This window comes from Canis lupus, chromosome 13, assembly GCF_048164855.1.
Source record: "Canis lupus baileyi chromosome 13, mCanLup2.hap1, whole genome shotgun sequence".
NCBI classification, from domain to species: Eukaryota; Metazoa; Chordata; class Mammalia; order Carnivora; family Canidae; genus Canis; species Canis lupus.
The window spans coordinates 30,369,694-30,397,668 of record NC_132850.1 but is presented as its reverse complement, the minus strand read 5'-3'; the positions used below and the strand labels follow the sequence as shown (position 1 = coordinate 30,397,668).

The window sequence follows — 27,975 nt, the reverse complement described above, 5'->3', positions numbered from 1 at the left end:
ATTTTTCTTTCTTCTAAGATGGTGGTGGGTGGGGAGAGCTCCTACTCTGAAGCTATTTAAGCAAAGGAAGAAATTTATCAGCAGTGAGATAAGACATCTGCAAAGAAAACATTTATTACTTGATGTTATCTTGGGTAGAAAATAAAAGGCTTCCCCCAAACCCCCCTGCCTGACCCCTTTTAATGGTCTATTTGTCTTGTAAGTTTAGAAAAGGATCAGTCCATCTGTGAGAGCCTGTGACAGAGACTTTGCTGTCTGAAATCCATTCTCCTTTTCCTTCTTTCCCAGCATAAGGCTACACTGTATTGGACAGCCCCTTTTGCAGTTAGGTGAGGCCATGTAACTGAGCTCTGGGCCAAGGGAACTATGAATGCACTGAAAATACCGAAGTTGCTCTTTGTTGCTTTCTCTCCTTTCTGGCTATCCAGGGTCACAGGTCCCAGGGCGTATCTGAAAACCACATACTGTGAAGATGGCAGACCTTCCAAAAGTCTGGGTCCTGAACAGTTCTATGAAGCAGTGCTCCCACCCTATCCCAACAGGAAACACCTGCCTGGGACTCTTATGAAAGAAGTAACTATATTTCTTGATCCTCAAACCATTGAATTTTGGAAGCTTATTTGTTATTATAGTATAATTGAGCTAACTAATATAGGGCTGGTGAAAAGAAGGGACACATCCATGATTATGGGATGATGTCAAAATGTTTGTGAGGTCAGAGAATTCTCTCGGAGGAAACGATGATTGAGTTATTATTATTGTTATTGATATAGTAGTTCTGAAATATTGCTACACACACATAGGACTGGATTGCCCAAACAGATTCATGGGAATCAGAGGTTTTATTGAATATCAATGTTCGCTACGTGATACTGAGGATGAAGGTATTGGAAGACTCAGAAACAGAAGAGGAAGGTCTGGGGCATTATGCTTGGTTTGCAAAGTACTTCCTGCATCAGATATGGCCCCCTGGCCCAGAGCAGAGGAAGTCCCTGAGAGTAAGTCTGGTAGCTTTTCATACCATAGGAAGTGCCACAATTATGAAGCATCTTTAATTCTCTAGAGAACCACATAGCTTACGTGACATCCCTCAGGGAGCTATTCCTCCTAGATCCCGGGTCTTATGCATTGTAGATAATCCTTGGCCAGAAGCATTAGGGAAATCTATGGCATATAAAGATATTTCAGAGACAAAGTCTCTTCTTCCTAGTATATATTTATATTTTAAAGATTTTATTTATTTATCCATGAGACACACAGAGAGGGAGAGAGAGAGAGAGAAAGAGAGAAGAAGAGACATAGGCAGAAGGAGAAGGAGGCTCCATGCAAGGAGCCCAATGTGGGACTCCATCCCAGGACCTTAGGGTCACGCCTTGGGCCGAAGGCAAACACTCAACCACTGAGCCACCAGGCATCCCTCCTGATATATATTAATAGTCTCTTACCTAGAAGTCCAAATGACAAGAATTTAAAACCTAGTGGGTTTCCTGCTCCTTTTCTTTTTTTCCCAGTGGCAGAGAAAGAGATAGATCATTTGTATTTTATGAACATTGCCACAGGCTGCTTTGGATAAGGCTGAAAGAAAGAGGATAAGCTCATTTGTGCTCATAACATCCCTGTGTTTATTAAGCTTTCCATTTTGCACTAGGGAAATTGATAAGGATCGGAAACAATGTAGAAACTACTCTGTTCCCATAGCTAGTGAGTAGTCAAGGTGGGACCCCTGCATTAGGGCCTGGATCTGTGACTACCATGTCCAAACTTAGTTCCTCTAAATGGAGCTACTTCCCCAGACAATGAAGTTCTTTGGCCACAATTTGACCACACTTTTCTGAGATCCGCCTACTTCTGATGACTGTGTGCTTGTGACAAAAAGTAGTGTGATGACTAGTAAAACAAACGCAGAATACTTATTATTTTAATCCCTCCTCAAATTTCTAGTCAAATTTCAGTGTGTTCATCTCAACAATTGCCTTTGGGGAGAACAAGAGAAAGACCAAAAATAGGAGGATCCTTTGAAGAGTTTAGAGATTAAAAAGTAATGGAGAACCTCATTTTATTCAGACTCTTAGGAACAACTTTCCAGACTCACCATCTTATTATAACGAATTGAACAATGAATCAAAGGAACAGAGTGTGTTTCCTGATTTATCTGCCAGCTTTAACAATCAAAATGATAGGTGTTGTGTGTATGTGTGTGTATGTGTGTGTGTGTGAACAACATCCAAGTCAATCTTTAAAATCTATGAAAAGCAACAGGAACTACAATAGTCAAGATACATTCCACAAGTATTGAAAATGTATGTAATCCTAGATTAAGGTAGAATAAAAACGCATGTAATTGTCTCCAAATTTTCTATACTGTGAAACTTTTTAGGATAATGATCTGTCTTATTCATTTTTTCATCCCTAATAAATAGGCTCCTATCAGACTTCCAGTTTTTGTAGTGCTGAAATCTTCTTAGCACTCTTGGTGTGTTCATGTGAGTTTTCTCTCTTATAAGCAGCCAAGTGTCTCCTGTGACCACGCACAAAGGAAGTGAAGGAACAATGGTTTAATAAGCTTTTAAGTCACTTTCTTAGCTGGAATTTTTATTCACTTTTCCCCTAATGGCCTGAGTATAAATGAACACCTTGAGTTTCTGAGAATATTACCTTATACACCTTTTTAAACCTAATAATACAATCAATGAAATTTCTTACATTTGTACATAGTACATTACATTATAAATGTGACTTCCTTATGTGATTTCTCCTTTAAATTCTACAACCAACTGAAGTTGGGATATTATTCCTCTTGTAGTTATCAGGAAACCAACGTTTGAACATGCCAGTTGACTCACCTCATGGTTATGCCTCTACCATATGAAGTTCTAGCACTCAAATATAAGTTTTATACATTATTTTAAATAAGCCACACACAAAGACAGATTTATTCTTAAAATTAAAAGTTAACACTTGCTTATTGCGTTGGAAATTATAAAAATACATAATGGAGAGAATTAAAATCATGTATAATCTCATAGTCTAGGGATAACTGTCAGCATCTTGACATGTGTTCTTTCAGTATGTTTTCTAGGCATATGTATATCTTTTTACAGTTAAATATCATACAATACATTCAGCTTGGGGGCTCCTGGGTGGATCAGTCATCAAGCGGGTGCCTTTAGCTGGGGTTATGATCTTGGTGTCTTGGGATTGAGCTCTGCTCAGTGGGGAGTCTGCTTCTCTCTTTCCCTCTCCCCTTGCTCATGTTCTCTCAATCTCAAATAAATAAATAAAATTGTAAAATATGTATGCTCAGTTCACATTTAGCTTTTTAATTTCTTTATCAGCCCAGTTTGGAACCCTTGACTAAACCTATTTGGGCAATTAAGTTTTATTATTATGGGGCTTAGAATAATAATACCTAGATTATTATACAAAAGAGATGAGCAGGAAGGCTTTGAATTTTAGGGTCAATTGCTATACTCTGTAATGTAGCTTACTATGTGTCAGGCATTATTCCAATCATTTTACATGCATTAATTAACTTAATGCTTACATCAACCCTATAAAGTAGGTAATGTTATTATCACCATTCTGCACAGGCAAAACAGGGACGGATTAGCTAAGTATCTTACCAAATTTCATACAACTAGTGAGTAATAGGGCTGGAAATTGAATCTGAGCTGTCTGAATCCAGAGGTGATATTCTTAATTACTTATACCCACTGCCTCTCATTGTCCTGACTCTCCTCTAGGACAGAGTTCTGAGGAAGTAAATAGTGTATGAATGCCTATTGGGGCCTTAAGTGAGGGATACTGGTGGCCTCACCCAACAGACAGTGTGAAGTTGCTGGCAGATGGGACCTCCTTTAAAGGATCATAGTTAGGGAGCTCAGTAAGAGAGACTTGGAAAGACCTGGGAGAGACCTGAGTGCGGAATGGGCTGGCAGCGCTGGGGTGAAATATTCTGCACAGCACATCTGTGAGGTTGGGAGGATATGCTACATATGGGTAGATACCAGACTTCTTTCTAGCCTGGAAAAGGAAGGCTGGCCCACCGCTCACCTCATACCGGATAAGCTCTATGGCTCATGGATGATGGGTAAGGTGCACAGGGTGATAGAAAGGAAAGGAGTCCCAATTTGTGATAATAAACCTTTCATCAGTATGTTAGAGATGAGCTCAAGTCAATTTTTAAAAGAATCATTTTATTTGTTTATTCATGAGAGACACAGAGAGACAGGCAGAGAGATAGGCAGAGGGGGAAGCAGGTTCCCTGCAGGGAGTCTGACGTGGAACCTGATCCCAGGACCCCCGGATCACTCCCTGAGCCAAAGGCTGATGCTCAACCACTGAGCCACCCAGGTACCCTAAGTCAATTCTAATATGAGTTATCAATAAATACAATGGGCACAATCTACTATACTTATGTAACCATTACCTTATCATTGAAAAATTTAGTTAATTGACATAGATAAAGCTGTAATAAATATGTTTGAAATTTCACATTTTCTTTTTTGTTTATTTAAATTCAATTTGCCAACATATAGTATAACATCCAGCGTTCATCACATCATGTGTCCTCCTTAATGCCTGTCACCCAGTTAGCCCATCCCCTTAACAACCTACCTTCCCTTAAACAATCCTCAGTTTGTTTTCCAGAGTTGAGTCTCTCATGACTTGTATTCCTCTCTGATTTTTCCCCATTCAGTTTCCCCTCCTTCCCTTATGGTCCCTTGCACTATTTCTTATATTTCACATAGGAGTGAAACCATATAATTTTCTTTCTTCGATTGACTTTTTTCACCCAGCATAATACCCTCCAATTCCATTCACATAAATGGCAGGTATTCATCCTTTCTGGGGGCTGAGTAATATTCCATTGTGTATATATATATTACAGCTTCTTTATCAATACACCTGTTGAAGGACATTTAGGCTCCTTCCACAGCTTGACTCTTGTGGACATTGCTGCTATGAATCTTGAGGTGCAGGTGCCCCTTCATTTCACTACATCTGTATCTTTGGGGTGAATACCCAGTAGTGCAATTGCTGGGTTGTAGGGTAGCTCTGTGTTTAACTTCTTGAGGAACCTCCACACTGTTTTCCAGAGGGGCTGCACCAGCTTGCATTCCCACCAGAGTGAAAGAGTATACCCCTTTCTCCACAACCTCGCCAACATTTGTTGTTTCCTGACTTGTTAATTTTAGCCATTCTCACTTGTGTAAAGTGGTATATAATTGTAGTTTTGATTTGTATTTCCCTGCTGACAACTGATGTGGAGCATTTCTTCATCTGCTGTTGGCCATTTGTAGATCTTTGAAGAAATGTCTGCTCATGTCTTCTGCCCATTTAACTGGATTGTTTGTTTCTTGGGTGTTGGATTTGATAAGTTCTTTATAGACCTTGGATACTAGCCCTTTATCTGATATGTCATTTGCGAATATCTTCTCCCATTCTGTAGGTTGCCTTTTAGTTTTGTTAACTGTTTCCTTTGCTGTGCAAAAGCTTTTTATCTTGATGAAGACCCAATAGTTCATTTTGCTTTGGTTTTCCCTGCCTTGAGAGATGTGTCTTGCAAGAAGTTGCTGTGGCTGAGGTCAAAAAGGTTGCTACCTGTGTTCTTCTCTAGGATTTTGATGGATCCCTATCTCAGTTAGGTCTTTTGTCCATTTTATCTTTGTATATGGTGTAAGAGAATGGTCTAGTTTCATTCTTCTGCATGGGGCTGTCCAATCTTTCCAATGCCATTTATTGAAGAGACTATCTTTTTTTCCATTGAATATTCTTTTCTGCTTTGTCAAAGACTGTTGTCTGATTGCTGAGGCTAGGATATATATGATATATATGACAACAGTGGTGAGAGTGGGCATCCTGCCATGTTCCACACCTTAGGGGAAAAGCTGTTAGTTTTCCCCCACTGAGAATGATGTTCTCTGTGGGCTTTTCATAGATGACTTTTATGATATTGAGGTATTTTCCCTCTATCTCTACATTTTGAAGAGTTTTTATCAGGAAATGATACTGTATTTTGTCAAATGCTTTTTCTGCATCATTTGAGAGGATCATATGGTTCTTTGTTCCCTTTTTATTAATGTGATCTATCACATTGATTTTCAAATGTTGAACCACCCTTGCATCCAAAGAATAAATTCCATTTGGTGGTGGTGAATAATTCTTTTAATGGACTGTTGGGTATTATTGGCTAGTACCTTGTTGAGCATTTTGACATTCATATTCATCAGGGATATTGGTCTGTAATTATCCTTTTGATGGGGTCTTTGTCTGGTTTTGGGATCAAAGTAATGTTGGCTTCATAGAATGAGTTTGGAAGTTTTCCATCCATTTCTATCTTTTGAAACTGCTTCAGTAGAATAGGTATTATTTCTTCCTTAAACATTTGGTAGAATTCCCCTGGGAAGCCATCTGGCCCTGGACACTTGTTTCTCGGGAGGTTTTTTGATGACTGCTTCAATTTCCTTGCTGGTTATGAGCCTGTTCAGGTTTTCTATTTCTTCCTGTTTCAGTTTTGGTAGTTTATAAGTTTCCAGGAATGCATCCATTTCTTCCAGCTTGCCTAATTTGTTGGCATATAGTTGCTCATAATACATTCTTAAAATCGTTTATATTTCCTTGGTGTTGGTCATGATCTCTCCTCTTTCATTCATGATTTTATTAATTTTGGTCTTTTTTCTTTTTAATAGTCTCGCTAGGGGGTTTATCTATCTTACTAATTCTTCCAAAGAACCACCTCCTAATTTCATTGATCTGCTCTACTGGTCATCTGGTTTCGATTCCATTGAGTTCTGCTCTAATCTTTATTATTTTTCTTCTTCTGCCTGGTTTAGGCTTTATTTGCTGTTCTTTCTCCAGCTCCTTTAGGTGTAAGGTTAGTTGGTGTCTTGAGATTTTTTTCTAATTTTTTTGAGAGAGGCTTGTATTGAAATGCACTTCCATCTTAGGACCACCTTTGCCATATCCCAAAAGTTTCTAACAGTTGTCCTTTTATTTTTGTTAGTTTGCATGAATCTTTTTAACTCTTCTCTAATTTCCTGGTTGACCCATTAATTCTTTAGTAGGATGCTCTTTAACCTCCAAATATCTGAGTTCCTTCCAAATTTGCTTTTGTGATTGAGTTCTAGTTTCAAAGCATTCTGGTCTGAAAATATACAGGGTATAATCCCAGACTTTTGGTATCAGTTGGGACCTGATTTGTAACCCAGTATGTGGTCTATTCTGGAGAAAGTTCCACGTGCAGTTGAGAAGAATATGTATTCTGTTGTGTTCAGATGGAATGTTCTGTATATATCTATGAAGTCCATCTGGTCCAGTGTCATTCAAAGTCCTTGTTTCTTTGTTGATATTCTGCTTAGATGATCTGTCCATTGATGTAAGTGGGGTATTGAAGTCTCCTACTATTAATGTATCTGTATGTTTCTTTACTTTCGTTATTAATGGTTGATGTAATTGGCTGCTCCCAAATTTGGAGCATACATATTTATAATTTTTAGATCGTCTTGAATAAACCCTTTAAGTATGATATTGTGTCCCTCTTCATCTCTTATTACAGCCTTTGGTTTGGAATCTAATTTATCTGATATGGGATTACCACCCCAGCTTTCTTTTGAGGTCCATTTGCATGTTAAATGTTTTTTTATCTCTTCCTTTTCAGTCTGAAAATGTCTTTAGGTCTAAAATGAGTCTCTTGTAGACAGAATATAGATAGATGGGTCTTATTTTTTTTATCCAGTCTGATACCCTATGTCTTTTGACTGAAGCATTTAACCCATTCACATTCAGAGTAACTATTGAAAGATACAAATTCAGTGCCATTGTATTACTTGTACAGTCTCTGTTTTTTGCAGATTGTCTCTGTTTGTTTTTTGGCTCCCTCTTCACCTATACAATCCCCCTTAATATTTCTTACAGGGCTGGCTTGGTGGTCATGTATTCTTTCAGTTTCTGTCTGTTCTTGAAGCTCTTTATTTCTCCTTACATTCTGACTGACAGTCTTGCTGGATAAAGTATTCTCGGCTGCATGTTTTTCTCATTTAGTACCCTGAATATATCATGCCAGCCTTTTCTGGCCTGCCAGATCTCAGTGGATAGGTCTGATGTTAATCTAATATTTCTCCTTCTGTATGATGGAAATCTCTTGTCTCGGGCTGCTTTCAGGATTTTCTCTTTATCTCTGAAATTTGCAAGCTTCACTATTACAAGTGAGGGTATTGATCTATTTTTATTGATTTTAGGAAGGATATTCTTTACCTCTTGGATATTAATGCCGGTTTGAATATGAATGTCTGTTTCTTTCCCCCAGATAAGGGAAGCTCTCAGCTATGATTTGATGAAATACATATGGCCCTCTCTTTCTCTCTCTCTGCAGCTTCAGGAATTCCAATAATAAGGAGTTTTTTTTTTTATTTTTTCAAACTATCACTTATCTCTCAGAGCCTCTTCTCATGGGCTGTTAGTTGTTTTTCTCTGTTTTCCTTAGCTTCCTTCCTATCAACTTGTCTTCTATGTCATTTATTCTCTCTTCTGCTTCATTTACCCTAGCTATTAGAGCATCTAGTTTAGACTGCATCTCAGAGTATTTTTAATTTCAGCCTGATTAGATCTCATCTCTGTACCAAGAGATTCTCTGGAGTCTTTTATGCTTTTTTCAAGCCCAACTAGTAGCTTTATAATTATTATCCTAAACTCCATCTCCAACATTTTACTTAAATACATATCCATTAGATCTGTGGCAGGGAGTATTACCTCTTATTCTTTCTTTTGTTGTGAATTCCTCCTTCTAGTCATTTTGTCCAGTGAAGAATGGCTGTATGAGGGAGCACAGTCAAAAGTATTAACCATGATCCAAGCAAAATACACACTAGATAATTCCAAAGAGGTCAGGAATCAGAAAATAAAAGAAAAAAGATATAGAAGAGCAAAAAGAGAGAGAGAGAGAAATGGAGGGAAAAATGGAGGTGGAGGGAAAATAAAACAGTGGATAAAACAGGGTGATTTGGTCCTCAGTGTATTTGGTCTGTGTGTTAAAAAAATATAAAAAAAGCAAAACTTACATATATATACTAAAATAAAATTGAATACAGCGAAAGGAAGCCAAAAATGAAGAATATATCTATAACATGTAATTATAAAATATGAAAGTTAAAAAAGAAAAGACTTAAAAACAAAGAGTTAATAAAAGAAGAAACTAGCCGAAATGAGTAAAAAGAAAAAAAATTGAAAATTTTAAACAGAAAGACAAATGAATCATAAGAAAAAAAATCCTTGAGCTCTATATACTATTTTCCTCTAGCCCTGGACTTTTCCAATCCTGTTTGGTCAGTAAACTTGCCGTTCACCTCTTCTTCCAGCTGGTCTTCTGGAGGAGGGGCCTGCTGTGCTGATTCTCAAGTGTCTGTGCCTGGGCATAGTTGCACTACCCCTTGCTGGGGGCTGGGCTCATGTTAGCTGTTTGCTGTGTGAGGCTTTTGTTCCCTGAAGGCTTTTTGCACCTCCTCAGAGCACGAAAATAAAAATGGCTGTGCCCAACTCTCTACCCTGGAGCTGAGATCAAGGTATGTACCAAACACCACAGACTCCTATGGTGCCCGCCCACTCAGATCTTGCCCAGGGGCAGGTAGAAGGACACTGATTTGTGATGTTTGTAGGGTTCTGGCACAGAGAGCTTTTGCCTCCCCCCCCCCTTGTGTGTATACCCACTCAGCCTCTCCCAGAGGAAGGTGGAGAATTGCTGTCTTCCAGTTCTTTGCAGGGACCCAGCAGGAAGAACAGTCATCCGATCTGGCCACTGTTGCCAGTTTCTGACACAGCAAGCTGAGCCTTCTTCCAGGCCCACTGACCTAAACCTGTTTCTCCACTCCAATGCTTGGGAATTCTGTCAGGCTCAGGCACCCCTGTTCTTTCTGTGCATCCAGGAATATTGAGACCCCCTGTCCCACCTGTGACTCTGCCCTGCTTCACCACTGAGCACTTTTGGGGCAGGGAAGTCTCTCACAGGAGCAGATTTCTACGGGCCCTTATCTGAGCTCCAGGGCTGTATCACTTTCCTATAGTTGGCTTACAGCAGCTCCCTTCCCTCACTGTTTATCTATGTATCCCCTCTGTTTCTCTTTTTCACACTCCTACCTTGTGAAAAATGGTCACTTTTCTGTTTGTAGAGGTCCAGTTATTCTTTCCTTACATATCAGGTTGAATTCACAGGTGTTTCGGGATGGTTTGATAGTTAAGTAGCTAAATTAAGAAGACCAGATGAAGGGAGGACCTTACTCTTCCACCATCTTGCCTCGATCCGAAATTTCACATTTTAGAGCAAGAATTTTATATAATAATTATGATTTCTCAGTCATATCAAATAGAGGTCTGATATTCAGGATCTCTTTTGTTTCCCAATTACAGGAGTTTCCTCTGTCTTCCTTTTCCATCCCATGCTTAATAGTCTAGATCAGAGGTTGAAAATTTTGACCTGTGGGTCAAATCCGGCCAACTGCTTGTATTTGTAAATAAAGTTTTATTCAAATGCAGCCATGCTCATTTGGTTATGTACTATAAACATTGCTTTCATGCTATAATGGCAGAGTTGAGTGGTATAACAGAGACTATATATGTCCCACAAAACCTAAAATTTCATTATATAGCCTTTTACAAGAAAAGTTTGTGATTCTTGGTGTAGATGACCTTTTGGTTCCTCTACAGTACAGAGAATTTGACCGTATGCTTCTAGAGTCCAGGACATTTTCCTTAGGAAATTGCTCTAGAACCAATGCCAATATCTCTTGAGATTTATTATCTGTAAAGATAAAGAGGACCACAGCTCTTTTTGTCTTGATCTTGAATCTCTACAGTTTGTTTAAAAAAAAAAAAAAGGACCATGAATACCTGGGTGGCTCAGTAGTTGAATGTCAGCCATTGGCTTAGGTCATGATCCTAGGGTCCTGGGGATGGAGTCCTGCATCTGGGTCCCCGTGTGGAGCCTTCTCCCTCTGCCTGTGTCTCTGCCTCTCTGTGTGTCTCTCATTAATAAATAAATAAGATCTTTAAAAAAAAATGACCTAAAGTGTTTTGAGTGTAAACATTTCCAAAACACTTAACATGGGTTTGGACTGAAACCATGACTTACATTGAAAGAGTTCTCTGTATAGGAAAGATGGCAATGAAGTCCACAACAGAAGGATATGGAACTGAATTTTATTCTATCAGTTTTTAAGATATGAGGTAAAAAAAGAAAAGAAAAGTTGGGAGAGAAACCACCTGAGAAATCTTCCAGCTCTACCTCTGCAACATTTAAAGTCTGAAAGTTGGCTAATGCTTAGTATTTCTTACCTTGAGGCTGTAGATACCTGCTGTTTGATTTAAGGCATTAGAAAAATGATCAGCTTGCTCTGGATAAAATTGCTGCAGAATAAGCAGCCTTGTAAGCCTAGCACTTCTGTGTTTTCAATGTATTATTCACCCTTTTAGTTTCTTTCTACTCTCTGGTAGCTTTGTAGGGTTTCACAGCATCTATTCCTAGCCTATGATATTAATGATGCCAATAGGCAAGCCTCATACAGCTGTTTTATGAAAGCTTTACTGGAGCAATCTTTATATAACTGTCTTGAGTTTCTTGGGTTTTTTTTTGGCCCTTTTCCCCTTTTGCCCTGTAGAAGCTACAATTTGCCATTTCTTGCTGCTACTTACATTTTATCCCCTGCTGATGCTCTGAATTTAGGTGGTTATTAAGTTACCATTTTATTCCTCTAGGACAACCCTATCTCCATACACTTCAGCAACCTGCCATTCACAAATCAGAAACTATAGCAGAAATCAAGCAATTCCCATGTTGTCATTTCGGACATATGGAGTGCTGTCAATGAATTGAGCTCCTACAAAACAGAAGGCTCCTACCCTCTACAAGCTTACAGTATTGGTCTTCAAAGATATATAAGCTCCTAGGGAAGACAGTCCAGCTAAAATTAGTGAAGGCAGTGATATTAACAGGTTCTAAAAACAGAGTCCAAAAATTCTTAGTGAAGAGCAATTGAAAAATTAATTCATCAGCTTTAAAGCCATGGCCTAGATCTCTCATTTGTTCTATTAGAACGTTCCACATAGCTTGAAGTTCTTTAGAGTTCACAGAGTCTGATAATTTGTCATTAAGCTATATTTCTCCTGGTCTTTGGCAAGAGAGAACCTAGTATGCCACACTTTTCTCTGAAGAGGGGGTGCTTCTCAGTTGATGCTGGCATCTCTGAGCTCAGAGAAGGGGTCCCATGGGCTGTAAGCCAGACTTCTGAGGAGGGCATGCCAGTCAAATGGAGCTGATATTAATGGAGTTGGTTCTGTGAGTGCTGGGGAAACTGAAAACTGGATTCACCTGCTGTTTTAGAAAAGAACTGCCACTGCCAGGGTGAAGATGCCTTGCTGATATGATGCTCACAGGAAACACAGCAGTCAGGAAACCCACCAGAAACCAGCAAAGAATAGGAAAAAGTAAGTCTTTTCCTCTGCCCTAACCTGGAAGGCTCCTTCTAGCTATCCTCATCATCAGAGCTTAGCAGGGAGCAATTCGTGTACAAGAAAAGTGGTTTGCAGAACCCCGTTACAAAAGGGGGAGAAGGTGGTTTGGAGGTGAGATAGTGCTGTAATAAGTGGCATAATTATTTCCCCCATAAAGCTCTGTTCTGTCTTCATTGATTCTATTGAAATGGTGCTGGGTATTAAAAAGTGCACAATATTTCTCAGCTGTGCTGTGAACCATTTAGACTATCCAAGAGTGAAACAGAAAGAGAAAGAAAAAGAAGAAAGGTTTTAAGGAGGGAGCTGTAGATAATATGCTAGACACAGACTTCATTTTCAGTTCGAGACATTATTATTGGCCAATTAGTCATGTTCTCAATTTGTAGGGAATAGAAAAAAAAAAAAAAGAAGGAAAAAGTGAGTAGAAAGAGACATAATAATTTCACAGAGAAGTTGTCCCCACCTTCCAAGTATCCTACAATTTCTCTATACTATTCATCTTGATCCTCTCATATTCTGTAATGCTTTGGGTGGTACATGACACATAAAATACCTAAAATAAGCTGAGCGCCTTCAATTAAGAAAGGCATGGTGAGCATATGCTTGCAATTCTCCTCCATGCATGGAAGCCTCAACATGGTTTCTGTTTGTTTTACTGACTAAATGCTATACAGTTGGCTGTCATCTGGTATGTCAGCTGGTATAGCACACAAATGGTTTTACTTCCTCATTTCCCACTGGCAGTATTTGTAATGGCATGATTATGTGTCCAGAATTCAAACTAAGAAAAAAAAGAAAAAAAAAATCATGAGCTGAGTGCTATAGCCTTAGACTTTGTTTCATTTAGAAGGTAAATAGTTTCACCAGTGAACACTGTTTGCTACAGATAATAATGAAGAGACCCTTGCATACTATATTAAGGGTGAAAATAAAGAGGAGCAAGGTATAATCAATCCAATAGACCAAACATCTTTAAACCCTGTGAAATACATGATCTCAAATATTTAAAGGAAACAATTGTACGTTAAGAAAATAGGATGGGGGTGCCTGAGTGGCCCAGGCAGTTAAGCGGATGTCTGCTTTCGTCTCAGGTCATGATCCCCAGCTCCTGGGATCAAGCCCCGTATCGGGCTTCCTGCTCAGTAGGGAGTCTGCTTCTCTCTCTCTCTCTCTCTGCCCCTTTCCACTGCTCATTATCTCTCTCTCATATCAATAAAATCTTAAGAAAAAGAAAACAGAAGGAATAAACCAAATAAAAGTTACAGAACACTAGATTTGTCAGCATTAAAGTGTGAGGGGATTGCATTCTTGTTTTAATTATGATTTTTAGAAAATAATACTGCACTTTTGTGACAGCATAATGTCCTTTGAGATATGGACAGTAGGAACTAATTCTTAAATATATTTTTCTTCAAGAATTTTTCTCTTTTATTTCAACCAGCAGTTTATTCAGATTATTGTCATTTTATTTTTTCATACCCTTGGAATGAAATTGGCTATACTATACATCCTTAAGAACTTCAAGGAAGATACAATTGTGAATCTTACCTATGTATACTTTGGATAAAATATATAAATAGGCCCAGAGTTCAGGTTCTTTTCTAAAATGGGGATAAGAATAAGCTTAGGATGGTTAACTACTTCAACACCCTGACTTGCCCATATGTGCACCAAAATATTAGCTACTATTAGTATTACTAGCTAAGATTTTGTGATTATAATCCTAAATTTATCACTATTAGAATTATAGTTAATAATATCAAGCACTGTTATGATTATTTTATTAGCTATGTTTGTTATTTCTCTATAGTCTAATTTATACTTGTAGACTAAAGGCTTCACTTTCCTTGCCCATGTGTCTTGCCTGAAGGAGCAGCAAGCTGGAGAAAATAAAACTCTATTAAAGGAAGTGAGCAGGAGGCTATTCCACAGCTGCTCCATATAATGCCAATGAATCAGTGGGCAACATTCTCTTTAGTTTGATTTTACTTGCTAGGGTGATGCTTACTGGGGGCAAATTTAGTTTGCATGAAGGATGTGACACCTTGGTGATCAAGAAGGCATTTCAAATTCAAATTGACATCGTCTAGCAGCACCAATACTAATGAAACAACCATTTGCATTTCTACATACTAACAATGGTATGGGAAATAAATTAAAAATTATACTTGATCTGTATGACCCTTGTAGAATATTTCTAATCTATTGTTAGATCAACCCTCAACAATTTGAACTTGCAGCACTGAAGATAAAGGAGAGATTTCTAATTTAGTCCTATTAACTACCGAGGATACTGCAGAGCTTATGGGATTTCTGTGAATGACGTGAGCAGGCTTTCATCACCTCTACATTTGGGGCATATATTGGAAAAAACAGAATTTGGAGACACATATGGCAGGGCTACAAGGTGGAAATAATTTGGAAAAGTTTCCTAAGGTTTTGGCTAAATTAGTTAAACCAATTGGTAATCTCTTCCCTGAAATGTCAAATAACTGTGACATGTTAAAATGATGTGCTTGGTTTTAACCACTTGTGGGTGAAATTCCAGGACTCTAGCATCTGCTCATGATCCAAAACTGTGACTAATGTCTGCTGTTAGTATTGTTGGGGAAGGATGTCATTCTGTGGGCATCTTTTCTTAGTAATTAAAGAATGTCTTCAAACTCACTGTCCATGAGGGGTAATTTTCTTCCCAAGTCTATTTCTCTACTTCGAGAAACACCTAATTTATAATCATTGCATGGTAGTGAAGCCAGTTATTCTATAACCCCAGCAGTTGCATCTAACAGAGTAAATTATCCCTCCAAAAGGGAAGACTCAGGTGTTTTATGCTTGTAGGTTTAATAAATATGATGCAGGTTAATGAGTGACTCAATTGTAATGATAATTAATGTAAACGAGGTAATCTTATTCAAGATGATCTAACATAAATTGAACTTACCACTTCTTTCCATCCCTAATGACTTTTTAATTAAAGCGTGGTAGAGAGAAGTTAAGATGTCTCTACCACCCAAGTCATTTTGTGGGACGCCACATGGAAAAGAACTTCTGGGAGCCAAAGGTGACCAAGAATTGGCCAAAATAGCAGCTCTTCGTTCTATAACCGCAAGGACCTAAGGCTGCCAACAACCATGAAAGAAGCAGATCTTTCCCAGTCTCCAAATGAGAATATGGCTATGGCTAACACATTGCAATCATATAAAACCTTGAGCCAGGGAAGCCATGTTTAAACTCCCAATCCATAGAAGCATGTGGGTGTTGTTTTAAGCCACTAAACATATATTATTATATAGCAAAAGAAAATTAATACAATAGGTGACTATTATCAAAAGCTAAATTACTGCCCCAGGTTTCTTATAAACCTGACTATAAACTTGGTCCTACTCTAATTTTTCTCTACTCCGCAGTCACTGTTCTGTCTAAACCACAAATCTGATGATGTCACTCTCTTGCTTAAATCTCTCCAGTACTGTACATACCTTCTGAAGTCCCTTCACCATCTGTTTCTTATGTAGCTCTCTCCTGACTACTTCTGTTCACTTTGCCCCCACCTCACATAAGATTTTACTCCACACAAGACTTTACTCCTTGCACATGATCCATTTATCCCATATTTGCCTTTCAGTTCTCAATTTTGGTATGGTTTCCTAAACTTAGGTCATAAGCTTCTACCTGCCACTGTAAAACAGAATACTTAACTCAAATATTAAATTTATCAAAGTGAATTATAATTCAGTATTGGCTTATCTATTTCTCCGATTGATTAAGCACTTCTGGGGAGAGAAGCCACAACCTATTCATCAAAAATTTCCACTACACAATGACTAGCGTGTAGCATGAAGTCAGTAATTATCCCGTGAATGAAGGTTACATACATTTCTAAACTGAAAAGGAGTGTGACACAAATCTCTACTTAACCGATTTACTTTGCATCACTCATTTTATAGTTATGACCACTATCTTCTGTCTTTGGTTTGTCTTTGATTAGTCTAAAGTCAGCCTGGCTCCTAAATTTGCCAGATTTCAAGACCTATCATTATAGATATTTGTTTAAAATGCAAAGGTTTGTTTCTATCTGATACCGACTATGTGAAACTCTATAGAAAAAGACCTAGGAATCTATGATTTAACCAGTACTCTTTCAACTCTTATGATTTAACAAGTTTGGAAACATGGGTTTAAAATGATTACATGTTACTGACTATTGCATGTCTGAGTCCCACCTATTGGCCTTGGTCTGCCTATGGAGCCAATTACATTGAGCCACGTTAATTACCTACTAATGCTAGGCTTATTCAGAACTGAGTTCCCATCACTTTACTACCTCTTGGGCCCACTACTTCACCAGTTTAGAGGTGGACATTACTTGGTGTTGACTCATTCTTTTCTCCTTCCTTCTAATTTACACCAGAATTAAACCTTAACTCAATGTAGCCCCTTACTTCCCAGAATGCAATTTTGTAATTTAGTTTCTACCCAGGTGTTCCTGAGTCACAAAACAGCAATTTCTGTGGGAATGCAGATGTTGTAACTATATAAAAACATTCACCACATTTTAAGTAAATACAAGATTTTTTTTAAAACTTTCAATTATCATCTCTTCTCAAGGGATTTAAATGCAAAAAGTAAAATAGATACAGCTAAATATTTCCTATGTTTCTATGAAACATGACAATAAGTTCCTTAAGAGACAGAAATTTTATTTTATTATCATTTCCTATATACTACACTACTACTTACTACTTTATTCCAGCTCCAGCATTAACTATGTTGGGTGGGCAGCAGGGGGGCTACATATCCAATGTAGATCTCAAGTTTTTGGGCAGTTTCAGATCCTAATTCTATTCATTACTAACTGGACCATTCTGGGGGCAAGTGATTTAAATGCCCTGCACTTTGACTCTCTCTTCTGAACAAATGGGGATAATAATAGGGTCATGTGAAGAAGATAGGATTCAATATAAATAAATTGCTTAGGGAAGTATCTGGCACAGGCAAATGTTCTGTTAGTACTGAATTTAAAATGCAAGTGAAGTGATGCTAGTCAATTTTGTCAGGGATTTTAAACCTGGTCACACAATAGCTTAAAAATGATGTAGAATTATTACTGGGAATATAACATTAACTCATAATGGGGAATTCAAAAGTGGAGTTGGGTCAATACCAGCTACAGTTTTTTTCAAAGAACAGGTTCCTCTTCTCTCGTTTCTCTTGGTTCTACCTCTTTTTGTATGTAGGTTTAAGGATGGCTCCCATCATAATTAAAAGATGGTTACCAGAAAAACAAGGGAACTTTTCTCCATATTCACTTCAGTGGAAGAGAGAATGGCATCCCATCTCTCTTATTTAAGGACTAAAGAGAATTTTCTCACAAAACTTGAGTATTCCTCATCCCTGAAGTGGGCCATTCCAGAAGATTATTGATAGGAGGGATAATATTTCCCTTAAGCAATCAGATGTGTGAGGTCGATTGTAAAATGCACTGTTACTGCATCAGGGTAGAGGAATAAGTTAACTACAATGTATACTACACAGGATTATTTTTCAATTGCAAAAAGAAGATGGATTAGATGATTGGTAATACTTTTTTAAAAAAAGATTTTATTTATTTATTTATTTATTTATTTATTTATTTATTTATTTATTTATTTGACAGAGAGAGAGAGAGAGAGAGAGAGAGAGAGAAAACGAGTAGGGGGTAGAGGCAGAGGGAGAAATACATTCACTACTGAGCGTGGAGCCCAATGCAGGCTTGATCCTAGGACTCTGAGATCATGACCTGAGGCAAAGGCAGCTGCTTAACCAACTGAGCTATTCAGGTGCCTGGTAATATCCTTTCTACCTCTAATATTCTGTGGTTTTCTATCAGAGAACTGATGTTCTTTTAACCATTTTGATGCTTCAGAATAATTAGGAAAATGACTACATGTAGTTAATAAAACATGAAAATATTATATATAGTAATATTTGTGCTTTTTAGTAACACGTTATATAACAATTACTGTACCTTTGAAGTAGTGGTAAAAGTAAATAAAAATTTAAGATCTCTATTGTGATTTAAAACATTACTAATGCTACTGTGAATTTTTGCCTATATTCATAATTTCAGAGAATTGCAAATTTCAGTTAGAATTTAATGTCAATAAAGATTAATTATTTTCCTCACCTTAGTTCACAAACCTTCTATCCATGGTCCTTTTGCGACTTCATGGACACCAGATTAAGAACCTCTGTTATAAAGCATTATTTTAGGAAATCAAGAAAAGTTAATGATATAAAGAATCATAAACTTGGAGGTTCAACTGCAATTCTCTTATAGCATTAACTACAATTTTCCTATAATCTGATTATGAGAGTATGTGATGTATTTCATAACTATATTGTGAATTCCTTAAAGAAGAGAGCCATATCATCTACATCTTTGATTACTTATAGCACTAATCTTAAAACCAACTGAAAAAAAGATCACTTTGGGATATTAAGAAAAATACAGATACTCCCCGTCTACCCCAGACCCTTCAAATCAGAATGTCCTCATAGAGATCTGTGAATCTGTATTTCTAATGACTTCTGAGACTATTTTGATGCAGTTGGCTTCACCAAGTAGATGATTCACATTAGGGAACTACTGTTATTTAATACCGGGCATAATGCCTTGCACAAATTACATCCTCAGTAAATGGTTTGGGATTCGAATAAAAGAAACCAGGATATGTAATAAAAGTTCACATTTAGAAAGCACCTGAAAGAACAAACACAAAAAAACAAAAACCTTTCACTGAACTATGACATAAAAATGACAACAAGAGCAATATAACATTCCTGTTATTATCATTTTAAAGATTGAGTTTATTCAATGATTTATGAATTAGGCAGCATCCCATCAAGCAATAGAAAGGAGCAACATCAGTGCATTACCTCAGTACTGCTGATCAGGTAATTCTGGGTACACTGGTTAAAGGTTATATTCCTGAGGGTAGGAGTGTGGGGTGTGATTGTACTTAGGTATTAAGTCTTGGTTGCTGATGTGGGGTTTAGCATCAGTGACTGTATATTGGACCTGCTGTTTCCTTTTTTATCAGAAGTCATTTTAGTCATTTGTGGACAAGATATCCAGTAAGATTCTCAAGGAAAATTTATCTTCTTAGGGAAGATTCTTGGGAAAAAATTATCTTTTTACTTAGTATTTCTGGTGCGGTAGGCACAGACAGCATGGCACAGACTGTTCCCTTGGGAATAGACTTGCTTGCTCCAGCTGCTGCAAGGGCTATTTCAGGGTTTTCCTCTGCAGGAGAAAATCACCTTGCTGTAAGCAAGTCACCTTGCTGAGGTCATGCCCTTCTAGAGTGTCTTACCTCCAGTGACTGAAATGGTAGTATAAAGGCCAGGCACTTCTGTCCAATTGGGGACAATTCTGATGGGCTGAGACTTTGTCACAGTTGACCCCTCCCTCTGCCCAATACAATTCCTTCCATTCTCCCAAAGATGTTGGTCCCTACTAAATATCCAGTGGGTCAAGCCTTTATTACATGGTTTGATTGCTTGATTTCCTATAGCACGTGTATTTTAAGGTGACAATGTGATTTGTCCTGACACTTGTGTTCAGTGTTCATTGGAGGTGGGCTTCATACACTCCTCTGGTGCCTTCTCTGTGACAGTGTCATAGAAGGACTTTCCTGCAATGTTCCATGACTCCATGCTGAAATCATGTTATTAGCTAGTTCATAGAAAAGTGATGGATGTGGACTGCTTGGAATTTGGATTCTATTTTGAATGAAACCTGACTTACAATCATTCCTGTTATTTTTTCAGTAACAAAATTAAGTTTGAAGACATAGTTCATGGCTCTTATATAAGATTTCTTAATATAAATTGCTCCTAGAATTCAGTGCTAGAGAAATTTTAATTCCTCAGATGAAGAACTATGATTCTATTTACTATACTATAAAAAGTCAGGTAGCTTTGACTTGAATAGAATGGACTAAAGGTGGTGAGAGACAAGAGATAGACCTACTGTTTAGTAACTTATGTCAGTTGCATTAGAAATGTCACTGCATCTGGTGACCTAGAGCAGTCAATCAAATATAATTATTCCAACCCTGGCACTGAACCATGACTAGCAGACCATTTGGATCCAAATTTTAGATATATTCAGCCCCAAAACCATAGTGTTTTTTTCTAGAATGTAAGAATAAATTTGCTAAGAAGATTCCCCAAAGAAACTATGGGTCCACTATATGCGGATTTATTTATTTATTTTAAGATTTCATTTATTTATTCATGAAAGACACACAGAGAAAGGCAGAGAAATAGGCAGTTGGAGAGGCAGGTTCCCTGCGGGGAGCCTGATGCAGGACTCTATCCCAGGGCCCCGGGATCACAACCTGAGCCAGAGGCAGACGCTCAACCACAGACGCTCAACCATATAGGTGTCCCTATATGCAGATTTATTTAAAAAATAACCAATGTTCATATATTACAAATTAACTATTGCTAAGATACATCCATGTACATATAATATATATATATATACACACACATATGCACACATGATATGACAATTAATAAGAATGCTCTTAATTAACCACAAATCCTTCACAAATGGATTGGAAAACTCTTCTTACTGTTGATGGCTAGAGCCAATGACAATGTTTACTCTTCCCTTTTATTCTGCACCATTTGCTTTTGCCTGTTAATTACGGGATATACTGTTTCTCCTTGGTTGAATTCAGGAGGTCTTTAAATTCCTTTGCATTTCCTCATGGTTTATTTGCTCAAGACTATGCCAAAGCAATTTTACTATTCCTGTTGCCTTCTCTCTTTTTGAACTCTGTACATGTTGCATTACTTTAATCTGTGTATTTTGCCTTTGCTCCTTTTTTTGGTTTGTTTAAACTCAGAGTTACAATTTCACATTTTGTTTCCCTTCAAATTAGTCTGAGGTACACCAGTCCTTTAATAAACTGCATTTATGGAGATACAACAAAAAGATCTCAACCTAGTTGGTCACTTCCATTCAGAGTCTTCCTTGACACCCAAAGTACAGGTTAGGGTTCCTTGATCACAAACAACAAGTTTGGCTAATATAAGCACATCAGAAATTATGGGATGACTATTAAGATTCTCAGGACTGATCATTAGGGAAAATGTATTGGATGCTAGGGAATCAGTAAGTTTGGCAATAATCTTGTAGCAGGAATCATTTGCTGTGGGTGCCTTAGTGAGAATGAACAATGAATTCCAATTGTTTCTTCTTTATTTGTATACTCAAGATGCTCTGGGAAAGGGCGGCTTATTAGCTAAGCTAAGGTAATACACACATGCTCTGAATTAATTGGGTTATGGAAAGAAAGAACTTGAACATTTTTATTTTTGAATATGAATCAAGCATTTACCAGTTTACCAATCTCAATGGAAAGATAATTCTCCTGAAGGAAACCCAGGAAGCTTTAGGAAAAGAGACTGAAGTGAGAGTGTTCAAATACACAAATGCCCACTATATTGTTGCTTCTAACAGTTCCCATGATAATCTATGTTTCTCTTTTCAACGCACTTGCCGTGTTTCTTGCCTATCCTCTATATACTTACTGGATTCTAAATTTTGGGAGGGTAGAGACCATGCTTGACTTGTTTATTATATCATGCATCTTCTGGACTTTGCATGGGATTTGATACATATAATAAATGCTGGATAAACAAAAAGATATATTCTGACAAACTTGATTAGCATTGTTGTATTGCCAGTCCCTCACTACATGTTAGTGGCAATGGCAAAAATGCTACCTCAAATATGCTTAATCAATAAAAATTTATTGAGTCATAGCGAAAAGACTAAGAAGCAGGGCAGTTAAGGACAGGTTTCATCATCAAGGACAGATTTCTTTTTCTCAGCCCAGCCTTGTTTATGGTCAACATTTCATCAATAATGATTCCGCATTAGTCCTAACACGGTTGCCAATAGCTACCAGAACTGTGGACATCCCTTTTTTTTATTTTTTATTTTTTATTTTTTAATATTCTGCAGGCAAGAGACCAGTTTGGATCCCAACCCCCTGGAATAGAGTTGAGGAGAATGACTCCTTTATATGCCAGGTTTAATCACATGCCTACTCCTGAGCTAACTCCTTTGCCCAGTAGGAGGCAATGAGTTTATTTTTTAAGCCTGAAACTAGGATTGGAATCCATTTTACTGCATCTACTTCACTTCCTTAAATAATTTGGGAGGTGACAGGAAGGGAAGGTTTCTGGTGAGACTACCACAAAATGTCTGTATCACCAGTCAAGCTTTATGGGCAGTAATAGCTATAAACTGATCTCTTTTGGGTACAACCCCATCCTATAGACTATGATGTCATTCTCTTTTAGGATCCCAGAAAGGGTTATGAATCTTGCTTCTGTGGTTGAAGTGGAAAACAAAACAGAAATACCTCTGTATAGTCAAGAAGACTTTTACTTTGGAAAAATATATTTTTGTAGTTATTTCCTATTTTCCCCTTTCATTCCTTCTTCTTTGTCATGTCTGGCTGATGGAAACGGCACGTAAGACTCTGCTCCCATCAAAGGTTGTCCAGAGACAGAAAGTCTCTTAGTTTTAGTCCTTTGTAAAATCCTATATGCCCTTCCTTAATTCCCATAACTATAATTTGGTTTTGCTGACACCATGAAGAGTGATGTACTAAGCCAAGGAAAAGAAAGAGAAGGCTGAAATAGCTTTCTGTCTAATCCTCAGAAGCCTTTATGTATTCCTATTCAAGTACAAAAAAAAATACAGAGGTAAGCTTTCTGGAGGATGTTCCAGTAGCTGCATTTATCAAAGTACCATACAATGACTTGGTCTTCTTGGTCTTTCAAGGGAGTTAATAGAGTGCTGCATTTAACTAATTTACGATCTTACTCTTCACGTGTTAGCATTTTATCTATTATCTATTATGTGTTATTAACAAGCTCCTGTTTTCAAAACATTAAGCTAGGCACTTGCCCATCACTGGTAAAGCATTTGCTCCTTTCTATTCTCTGAGAATGTCTAGGAAGTATTCTTATAAAGGCATCATGTGTAACAGGTACATTATATTAGTATGAATTACCCTAATTAAATATAAGGTACTCGAGAGCCTAAGCCATGACCAAAATAAGATATTGTAAATACCTTTCATGGTTTAGCGTGAGTGAAATGCCATCATACGCAAGCCCATCATTCTTAGAATCCTCCAGTTGTACAGAATGAAAATTTACGGGAAGATAAATTATTTTTTTTACCTTCTTTCTGTTGTCCGCATCTAGTATAACATCTTGCCATGACCTTAAAGATGTTTTAACTAATGACCCATTGTTAAAGGACTCTCAAAGTAGTTTTATCCTAGAATTGATATTTTACCAAATCTAATTCAGTTGCAAAGGTTAGAGTGAATTTTACCTTGCTACTTACTCAGACATCTATTTTAACATTTAAATAATTAAAGTTTGAAGCCATGTCAGAACTTTAAAATAGTCAATAAAAATCAGAATGTAGCTCATGGCAAGCAGAGTGCTGGATTTTGGGTCTGGGAGAAACTAAGAATTCATCCAAAATCAGTGACATTTTAGCTTTAAGATGGTGATTTTCTGAGTATAAACAAGTATTTTCCACATGCAAACAATGTTCAACATCTGTTTTCGGGCTTTAATTTTTCTTTTGCCTTCTCGATTTCTTTCTCTCTCCCCGCCCCCCCTTTCCCCCCCTAAAAATCAATGATCCCTAAGGATTTGTCAATGGAGTTCTCTCTACCCTTAGGCAAGAAGTCTTTAATCAGATTTGCTTTTTCACCATGCATACTTATTTTTCCATAGAGGCAGCAAGATTTCTCCAACAGTTGTCAGCTGGCATAGAGAGATTGTGATCACATGCAAGAAGTCTATGAACACTCAGAAATCAGAGAGTTTTGTGCTGGACAAACAATTACATGCAGGGGATGAGAGGGAAATGCTTCTTAAGGCAATAAAATGTCTTTGCAGTTAGCTCGCTTCATTATATATTTAAAAACATATCATGAACACTGATGTCCTCTGAGTGAAAATATCCTGTGAATTCTGAGGGATGTCTTCTATCTTTATTATGGCTTACTGGAAACATTTCAAAAGGTTTATCTGTAACAATACTAGTAAGTAAGGTGCAACTTAAGATAATATCCTTGAGAAATGATAAGAGATTGACCATTATATTCCACTTTCTGCCAAATGTTTTTTATTTTCTTTCAATTTCTTTGTAATTTTCCTGTTATTTCTTGATATTAGTTTTATAGGGCTTTTTATCACCTTCTCTCATAATGCTGTTGTTTGTGGTTGCCCATAAAAATTGGGCATGGTATCAGTTTTCCCTACTCAGAATTGTATTTTGTATGGAGACTGAGTACACCACACATATATTGAGAGAGTATGAAAGATCTGTAACACACTTAATGAGACTTTTTGGTTAAAACTGGGCAGGCACTCAAGCTAATCTGGAAAATATGGAATGGCTTGAGTAAAGAGATGGATGATGGCTTTGGGTTTTACTGTAATTAGGAGGTGGGGCTGGGGTGAGGGTTCCTGTGCATGGTTCCAAGTTTGTATGGTTTGAACATACCATTGACACCAACAGAAGGAAGACCTGGGCATTTTTATTGGCTTGCCTAAATGAAGTGCAAGAGGAGAAGGGGTAAGTGTGGGCCTGAAATCTTCCAGTGTTCAAACATAAAAAATAGAGGGAGATTCTTTATTACCATTGTTCTAAATGAACGTCTTTTGCACAGTGAAGTAAACAATCAACAGAACTAAAAGATAACCTATGGAAAGGGAAAAGATATTTGCAAATGACATATGTGAGAAAGGGTTAGTATCCAAATATATAAATAACCTATAAAACAAATGAATGACTAAAAAATGGGCAGAAGACATGAATATACATTTTTCTAAAGAAGACACAGAGAGATGACCGACAGACAAATGAAAAGATGCTCAACATCACTGATCATCAGGGGAATACAAATCAAAACTACAATGAGATGTTACCTCACACCTGTTAAAATAGCTAAAATTAATAACACAAGAAGCAACAAGTGTTGGTGAGGATGTGGTGAAAAGGGAACCCTCTAACTGTTGGTGGGAATGCAAACTGGTTGTGGCCCTCTGGAAAACAATATGGAGGTTCCTTAAAAATAGAACCACTCTACAATCCAGCAATTGTACTGCTAGGTATTTACCCAAAGAATACACAAATATGAATTCAAAGGATTACATGTACCTGTATATTTATTGCAGCATTATCTATAATATCCAAATCATGGAAACAACCCAAGTATCTACTAACTGATAAATGGATAAAGAAGATGTGGTATATATATATATATATATATATATATATATATATATATATAAAATATTATTCAGCCATGAAAGGAAAGAAATTTTACCATTTATAATGACGAGGATGTAGCCAGAGTGTGCAATGCTAAGCAAAATAAGTCAGAGAAGATAGATACCATATGATTTCACTCATATGTGGAATTTAAGAAACAAAACAAATGAGTTAAGGGAGACTAAAAGAGGGACAGAAAGGCAAACCAAGAAACAGATTTTTAACTGTAGAGAACAAATTGATGGTTACCAGATGGAGATGGATGGGGGGATGGGTGAAATAGGTGATGGAGATTAAGGAGGGCGCTTCATGAGGACCAGGTGTTGAATCACTATACTGTACACTAATATTACACTATATTGAAACTAATATTACACTATATGTTAGCTAGCTGAAATTTAACAAAAACTTAAAAAAATTTAAGAGGTTAAAAATCAAATGAAATGTACTAGAGGAATTTTGTTTGGATTTTTAAAAACATTTGACAATTTCAGACTTATAGAAAGGCTGACTGACAGGAAGACCGGGCTCTATTTCACATTGCTCTCCTCAACTCTTTCTTTAGGAGTCCTCGGATAAAGTGGTGCATGAGAATCGGAGCTGGTACACCTTGCTCTGTCATTCCTCCATCTATTGTCTACCTCTCTAGCTCTTCTTCTGTTCCACTGACACTTGCTGCCTTCTTTCCTACAGTGGCTCCCTATATTGCTAACCTTGGTGTTACCAATCTCCCCCAAATCCCTGACATCAATGACCTTTTGGCAAGAAAGCTCCTTCTGCTTCTTAAGGCTTCCTCTCTTTATTTAGAGGGCTTCTCCATTGGCAGAATGATTGAGTCTCTAGTTATACTTTTATTCTCCCTTGCACTTGAGCCCTCATCCTTCTTATTTGGGTTGTAGGGTAGAGGAAGTGTTAGGGGCAGGTTCTGAATCAGGTCATAGCTATGTATTACCTCATAATGGACATGGAATCACTTTTCCTTGGTTTTTCATTCATTGCCGCCTAGTCTCATCTATATTGCCAGATTTCATTCTGGTATTTTATTCTTTTCCAAGCTTTGCTTTTTTTTCTCCTTCCAAATCAGCTTCCATTAGGGTTCCCAGTCCACTGGATAGTCTACCTACCTATACCTTATTTATGGGCTGTGTTCAGGTTTCTCACCCATAGGATCTCTGGGTCCCAGGCAAGTCAACAATGTGGCTGAACATTTATTTTCATATCCCTGATCATTCTGGGGACATGAAAAGGAGATAACGTGAAAATAGACTAAGAGGTGGAAAAATCAGCAAGAGTGTGGTATTAGAGAAGTCAAATGACATAAAACAAGTGTTTGTGAGGATATGGAGAAAAAGCAACCCTCATACACTGTTGGTGGGAATGCAAACTGGTGCAGCTACTGTGGAAAGCAGTATGGAGGCTGCTCAGAAAGTTAAAAATAGAACTACAATATGATCCAGTAACTGCACTAATGGGTATTTACCAAAAAAATGCAAAAACACAATTTGAATGATATATGCATCCCTATGAGGTCATTGAATGACTCATCAAATCATATTTTCTTATTGTCAGAAAGAACATTCAGGACAGTGTGCCAAAAGCAGTAATGCATTTTTTGGTTAATCATGTGAAAGATACTCTTCGGAGTGAGTTAGTAGGACAGCTGTATAAGTCATCCTTATTGGATGATCTTCTGACTGAATCCGAGGACAAGGCACAGTGCAGGAAGGAAGCAGCTGACATGCTAAAGGCATTACAAGGAGCCAGTGAAATAATTGCTGAAATCCGAGAGACTCCTCTTTAGTGAAGAGAATTATATAGTACTGAGACTTTGTTGACTCAAAATTTGCTAGTTACTGCCGACTTGAGTAGAATTTTATTTATGAACTCCTGTGTATTGTAATGGTATGAATCTGCTCATGTGAAGAGACTGGCTATAAACTGAAAATTTCACTCTGTATTGCAGAACAAATCATACACTTATCCAAATAATAAATGGCTGTTTCTAAAGTTTCCCAGTACATATAAAATAAAAAAAAATGTGTAAATAATGTGGCATTATTTACAATAGTCAAACTATGGAAACAGCCCAAGTGTCATTGATT

At 37.5% G+C, this 27,975-nt stretch overlaps 2 long non-coding RNA genes across 2 annotated transcripts in view; both read left to right on the top strand.

Annotated features, from left to right (window-relative positions):
* Positions 1–27,975, top strand: part of LOC140602188 (uncharacterized) — a 130,697-nt gene that overhangs the window by 27,306 nt on the left and 75,416 nt on the right. The gene's annotated exons all lie outside the window — the stretch shown is intronic.
* LOC140602189 (uncharacterized) lies at positions 281–24,484 on the top strand. Its single transcript, XR_012005158.1, has 4 exons — positions 281–329; positions 429–573; positions 12,371–12,474; positions 24,328–24,484. It is a non-coding gene; the product is annotated as an uncharacterized lncRNA (long non-coding RNA).